A 6,914-nucleotide genomic window follows, 5' to 3' on the forward strand; every position below is an offset into this window, starting at 1 on the left:
TTTATGTACGAGAAAGTATTTGTTATGCATAATTGTGTTCCTAATGTATGTAATTTATCTGAGAAATAATAAAAATGTTAAAAAATATTAAAAAAATTATTATTTTCTTTTTATGCAAGTACAAACATCATTACGATCATAATTCATGAAGTTCAAAGAATGCAAATAAAGTTCTTCTGTTTATGTACTCATGACTGATATGTCTCTGTTTTGTCACATTCAAATACAGATATAAAAAAAATCGCCAATAATATAATAAATAAATATAATAATATTTGTTTATTATAATGATAAATAAATAAATAAATAAATAAGTCACAATTGCTGCAAAAAAGGAAACATTAAATGCTTCCATTAAAATTTTGCGAGTTCTTGCTTGATTGCAGAGCTTTGCTGAATATAAAAAAAGCGCATCCAAAATTTTGTCATAATTCCATTCGAAAGTCAATTCGAAAAACAAGTGATAATGGAGCAGAAATTTACGTACAAGAAAAAGTCAGTTGACAAAACTAGTTTGAAATGCTATTTTTAACTAGTTTGTATTAATAATGAGGAGAAATAAGGAGAAAGTGTATCTAAAATAAAATCTTAGCTTTAATAGGTAATACACAGAGAAACGAAGCTACAAAAAAATGCAAGTAGCAGAAGTTAATTTCAGTAAGATGGATCAAGCTGACTTGTGATATAAGGTTTCCGGTAAAATTTCTCTGTTCACTGAAGCGTTTCATGCCATGTACACTCATTTCTACATAGTAATTACTTCAATTTAGAAAAGGCGTTCCAGAAATATTACCTCATTTGTAACTGTTAAGTATAGTTATACTCTATTTAAACCCATTCATGTTGATAATCAACTTGCTTGGTATATTTCAATACTATTAACTTTTCTGAAATGTTTTGGAAGAAAACATTTCAGAAAATTAACTTTCTGACAGATAACTCTGTCGGTTCATGACAGACTTAAAACATATCGGGGTTTAAGAACTTACAAGCAAGAATCTCCAAGGATTTTTTTGAAAACAACAGTCCCATATTCAAGAATATACATAAGTTAAGGTTTAAGATCTTCCTTCGATAATTTCTTTTTTTATGGTCAGGTAATAATCTGATAGAGAATCTGATAGCAATTATTCCTAAGAGAGAACTAAAATCTATGATTTATAAGCTCAGTATTTTCTTTCACGACTGAAAGTCAGTTAACTGATTATCAATAAGGGTGTTGGATTCTTTCCAGCGAGTTTTACGGGTAGGATTTCTATTATTTCCCATTTTTAGTGGAGAAATTATGCATTTAGATTAAAATATAGCTGAATAAGAGAAGAAACTGAAAAATCTAAACGCTTTAGAAGCGGTTTTGATTTTATTTGTGATGAGCATTCAGTGCATCATTCTTCTACGTGAATAGTTGTGAGTGAGATAAGTGGCACTCTGAAATTTTCTCACTAATGAACAAAGTTCATCATAAATTCGAAAAATCTATAGAGAAATATAAAATGAACAATGAATAAATGAAATTTACGAGCATTCATAAAATCTAATTTTTCGGCTACAACGTATATCGATATTGTTAAAACTAATGTCATTTTTGTTATCGTCCAATTGTTTTGATTCAATATGCGTTTTTTTATGCGATCCCACCCATGAAAAGTTACAAACATGTAGTATATTAGTGCTATGGATGGTTGAAATTTTTTTAGTAATTTTTATTTTAATTGAGTTTTTTTACATAATCCTAAAACCCTACGGTGGAGAACAAGCATCGAACTTTTCCATACCACTTCGGGCTTTCAGCGAGCTAAGCAATGGTCTCACACCAGAAGCGAAATTCATTTTGAACCTAAACACATTCACAAACTCCCTTGCCCCACGGTGGGATTCGAACTCGCAACCTGTTTGTTGCAGACCAGTACGTTAACCAATCGGCCAGTCAGACCGAGCTTGATAGTTAGGGATATATTCGAGTTTAACCTCAGGCAACCTGTGGTTTGGAGTTTCAAATAACGATGTCCTCTTCAGATTAGAAGAGGACATCGCCGTACCAAATTTCTAATTTGGTACGGCGAGTGTCAGAACATTACAAATTAGACTGTAACTCGGTGCTTGGGGGACGTGGGGTGATTCTCTTGCTTTTTGCTAAATTTAATTATGCTAACAGGGAAAAGAAGCATGGAATACCATGTTGACAATCTGGGCATTCATGTTGCACATGCTATGACCTTTCTTCGGAAATCACCTTCTTTTCGATCAAGGACTAATTTTTTGTCCTCCTCTTTCATCTCATTTGCTTTAACCCTCCGGACAACTTTCTACACGTTTATTTTCACACGAATGCAGCTTTCAAAATTGAGAACATTAATAGGTTTCTTCTCTGTTCTTAGAAATGCTTCTTATAAACTATGTAAGATACTAATGTGCTGTAGGATTTGAAATCGTTTCGAATGTGGGATTAATATACATGCATACAAATATAAACTTGACATAGGGCAAAGATTGAATAACTGTGCTTCGAACAACTGACATGCATATATTAGAGAGAACGTCAAGATTTCCATCTTCACTGGAAGCTGTTGCCATCTTCATGCAGAAATAAACCAGATTCCTGTATCAATAGTCAGTCGATAGCTAACCAGAAGAGTGCGATATGTAATCGGAACGAAAGACAAACAGCTGCGGTCATTTGTAAAACACTCAGGAGTGTCGAATAATTTTTGTAATACAGTGTCCAAGGAAGCGGTTTGGATGGAAATATGAACCGAGGCTACGAAGGCCATTAAACCATTATATTATTTCTGTTCGAATGCGTTATTCTGGGGAATAACGTATGCATATGATTAGAACTGTTTCGAATGATTAAAGCCTGTATTTTCGGAAGAAAATTCCTTCTTCTTCTTCTTCTTTATGACATCACCAACTAATATCAGTTGAAAAGTCAACTGTTATCGAATTCGAACTCAGGGTGGATATCGCGACACCTTACTACTGCGCGATAATAAAGAGGTTTGGTTAGAAAATTAAACGCGACGAAATGTAAACGTTTTTCTCAAGTTATAATAAAGTTATATTACATGAATATGTTTGGCAAAGGAACGAAAACACTTTCAGGTTTTGGTCTCTCCTTTGACATCAAATATTGGCTTCACCCTTCCTCTCCATCGGAAAAGCGCCTCTTTTTTCTGTCAGTGATGCTATTTTCCACTGGGTTTTGAGTTTTTAATTTTCCATAAACTCTCTTAGCATTTATTTCCATGGTCATATCGTTATCTAGAACTACATGGATCCTCAAATGGTGGACAGTAATTTGTCCGCATCAACGTAGCAAAAAACATTTTCACTGATCACGATTTATTTCGCGCTGATTTATGATCGGCATTTCAATGAAATTGAAATATATTAAAGCTGAATGAATGAAATTATAACACAATATTGATGCAACAGGTATTTACTGTAGAACAATACAAGTGAATATTAGATGGTAAAAAAACTATTACTATACATGTTGTGAAAATATCCTACGAGTACAATAACTGTTCAAGTGGTAACAGAGATTGATAATTTAAAGAAAAGACTTAGGAATAAAGAACAGAAAATGGAAATAGACTAGAAGGAACTGAACAATGTGTGTAACCAAAGGTCGTAGCCATAATGGGTGTTGTGATACAATAGGCTGACCATATTTCCTTGAGACAAAAACAGGACGGGGTTATGTAATATTCATGAAAAATTAGATGATAAAAAAAGTTTTATTACATGAACATGTTGAGCTTACCATTATTCTTCAGTGGCAGAACCCATACAAAAATTTAGGTAGACGTAGAGGGGGGGGGGAGGGACTGTATTTCACCACGATCGTAACATGAATATTTCTCCGATAAGTGATCTTATGCGGCAAATTTTGATCTTTCAACACCTTATCATAAAACTTCTCACACTCCATCACACAATTTTGTCTTACAACTAACATAACCCTCATTGTCTCAAGATTTCTCCTTTGACCACATACTGTTCTTAACAGAAAATATTCTCTCAACAGGTGCTGTACTTCCTGGAAGAAAAAGAATAAACTCTACAATATTACAAACGTCTTGAAAGTCTAGGCGTTTTTCGCTCATTTCAGAAAAAAATCTGTACCGTCTATCAGATACAGGAAAGTTTTCTTATTCCATGTATTCAACTGTCTCACAATTATAGATTTTATGAGGGTCCACTGATCCACAAAAGATTATAGATTATGAATAATAATTTATGATTGACCAATATTAAAGTATATTTATAGTTTTTATTAAAAACGGGACAAAATTGACATTTTTATTAAAACGACGGGACGGCCGGAAAATATGGGGGAAAAAAACGGTACTGTCCCGTTCAAAACGGTACGTATGGTCAACTTATGATACAATCACTTTAAAATTAAATGATTGTATCTATGTAGGAACACATTACATACAGTATACAACTGAGACATAATATATAGCATTTATAGTAATGAAATAAAATAAAGTAAAATTCAAAAATAAAAATAAAATAAAAGTCAAACATTATTTAGTCCAATGATGTAGTCTATCTTTTTTTCTAAAAGCATATTCTGGTGTTACAGACTATTTTGCTAGATAGTTTATTGTTGCTGAATTTTGCTAAGTACTCAAATGATTCGTGAAAAATTTCTTTGTATGCCTTGGGAAGTACCAGAGCATTCTGGCCACAGCATAAACCATAGTCTACATTATATACGAAAAAATTTATAATGTTATTTCTTATGTACAGTATACAATTATGTAAATAGAGTGTATATAATGGCAAAATGTTAAGAATGACAAACATGTCACTAGCTGAATATGCGGAGAAATCAGCAATGGCTGTAGCTCTGATTATTCTAATTTGTATTCGAATCAAAGGAAGCAGATTATTGTACTAATGTCCACCCCAAGGTAGACATTAGTACAGGTAATACCATATTACAATGATCTCAAAAATCCTGCAGTGACAAGTTATTTCACATAATATATTCTGTTAATTGCGAACCTCAGTCACAATTTTGAATACCAGTAAAATCCGTTTTATGCATTTTATAGTACAATATATTGTGATCTTCCTTATCTACTATCTCATTTGTTGAAACCAACCACTTGTTTAGTTTCACATATCAACAAGCGATATCATTTTACCAAGATTATACTTACACAGATCATTTACATGTACGTCCTAGCACCGAAACAGTGGCGCACCGTGTTGTAATATTTTTATTTATTTTTTATTTATTTTTTTATTTTTGTTGCGCTATCGAAGGTCCCATAGACGATATATTGTTTTCTCTTATTTAAATAAGATTTAAACTAATCACTAACAACTCCTCTAATATCGTATCTAGACATTTTCAGAAGTCATTATACAAGTCATTATATATATATATATATATATATATATATATATATATATATATATATATATATATATATATATATACCAAGAAAAACGGCTGTCGTACACATTGCTCTATTTATCCCAATATACATGGTTTTATGGAACTCCAAATAGTTCTTTATCAGTATAAAGTCCTGATCTGAACCCGCAATGATTAGGCGAGTAGAAGGATATGAAATTTAGGAAGTGATTTTCTTGTTTTATTAAGATTTCAATAACCTTTCAGACTGTAAGTAACATAGATATTGGTCTGTAAATCTGGGTTTGTATTTTTACAGTTGTAGTGCAATCCCTAATTATACCTCTAAACGTATTGATTTCATATAATCAAAGTAGACCACTCTGCTTACACCAAGATTAGCCAATAAAACTTGTAAACCCTTAGCCCTTTAGTAAACTTGTAAACTTGTAAACCCTTAGCCCTTTAGTAGAGCATAAGTCAAGAATCGCATAATCCAGAAATCCCTTCTTACAGGCCAAACGTGTATTTTTCAGTTCACTTCAGATGTCACTACTTATGTTGGTGGCAATTTCATATCGGACGTCGAGAGCCTTTTGCTGACTTTAAAGGTATTCACGTTTCAAAACGATACTTAATTAGTAGCTGACATTGGTCTTGATCCCATATGGAATATGCGCAATGACAATCAAAAGATGTATTTCACAGAAGGAAAAAAAAAATCCGGTAGACTGCTGTCTTGCATATTTTTTTTTTCTCATTGATTTCAACACATTCTCTTAGCCGAAATATAACTGTTAGTAGTTATACAGCTATTTGATAAAGATCTTCTCAATGGCGCTTAAGTGCATTACAAATTCCTCGTGCCATTACCAAAACTTTTGCTATTACACACTTCGCCTTTATCTTTCTAGCAAGTTTCCTAAGTGCGCGGCGAGTTTTGCGGCATGTTTGTTCTAAGAGTGCTATTACTGGCTTTCTTCCCTTGAGGTACGGACATTCACTGTAACGTAGTCTCGCATTACATGGCAGGAAAAGTTCTCTCTTTTAATTAGGAGAAAACCATTTCAGCAATCTCTAAATAAAGCTTCTGGGCATTATGAGTTATTCAAGATAATTCACTGATTGTAAGTCCAAAGTTTTTTCTTCTATTGATTTTTACGGTAAAGCCTATTTTCTCCGATACATTAAAGGCTTCGCCATTAAATAAAAATGCTTAAATGCTGGATTTTTTATTTTTTATTTTTTATTTTTTTTTTTAAAATGACTTCTTTATACAGTTCTAGAAAAAAAAAAAAAAAATCCTGAAATGACTATTCCATTAGCACATGAAGACGTTGAGCTTAACACCACGTAATAGTTTTACTTATTCTTCTTTCTTTAAAAAAAATAACATGAAACTTTATTTTTAGGGTTGATTAAGTTTTCTGGAACGAATGGCTTCCCAGTTATTTCTCTATTTTTAGCATCCTGTGGTTGTGCATGAATCCACAAATAACTGATCCCCATCCGCAATTTTAGCACCAATAAAACCTTT

This window comes from Typopeltis vanoorti, chromosome 21 (genome assembly GCF_054136105.1).
Source record: "Typopeltis vanoorti isolate ZY-2024b chromosome 21, IOZ_Tvanoo_1.0, whole genome shotgun sequence".
Lineage (NCBI taxonomy): Eukaryota > Metazoa > Arthropoda > Arachnida > Uropygi > Thelyphonidae > Typopeltis > Typopeltis vanoorti.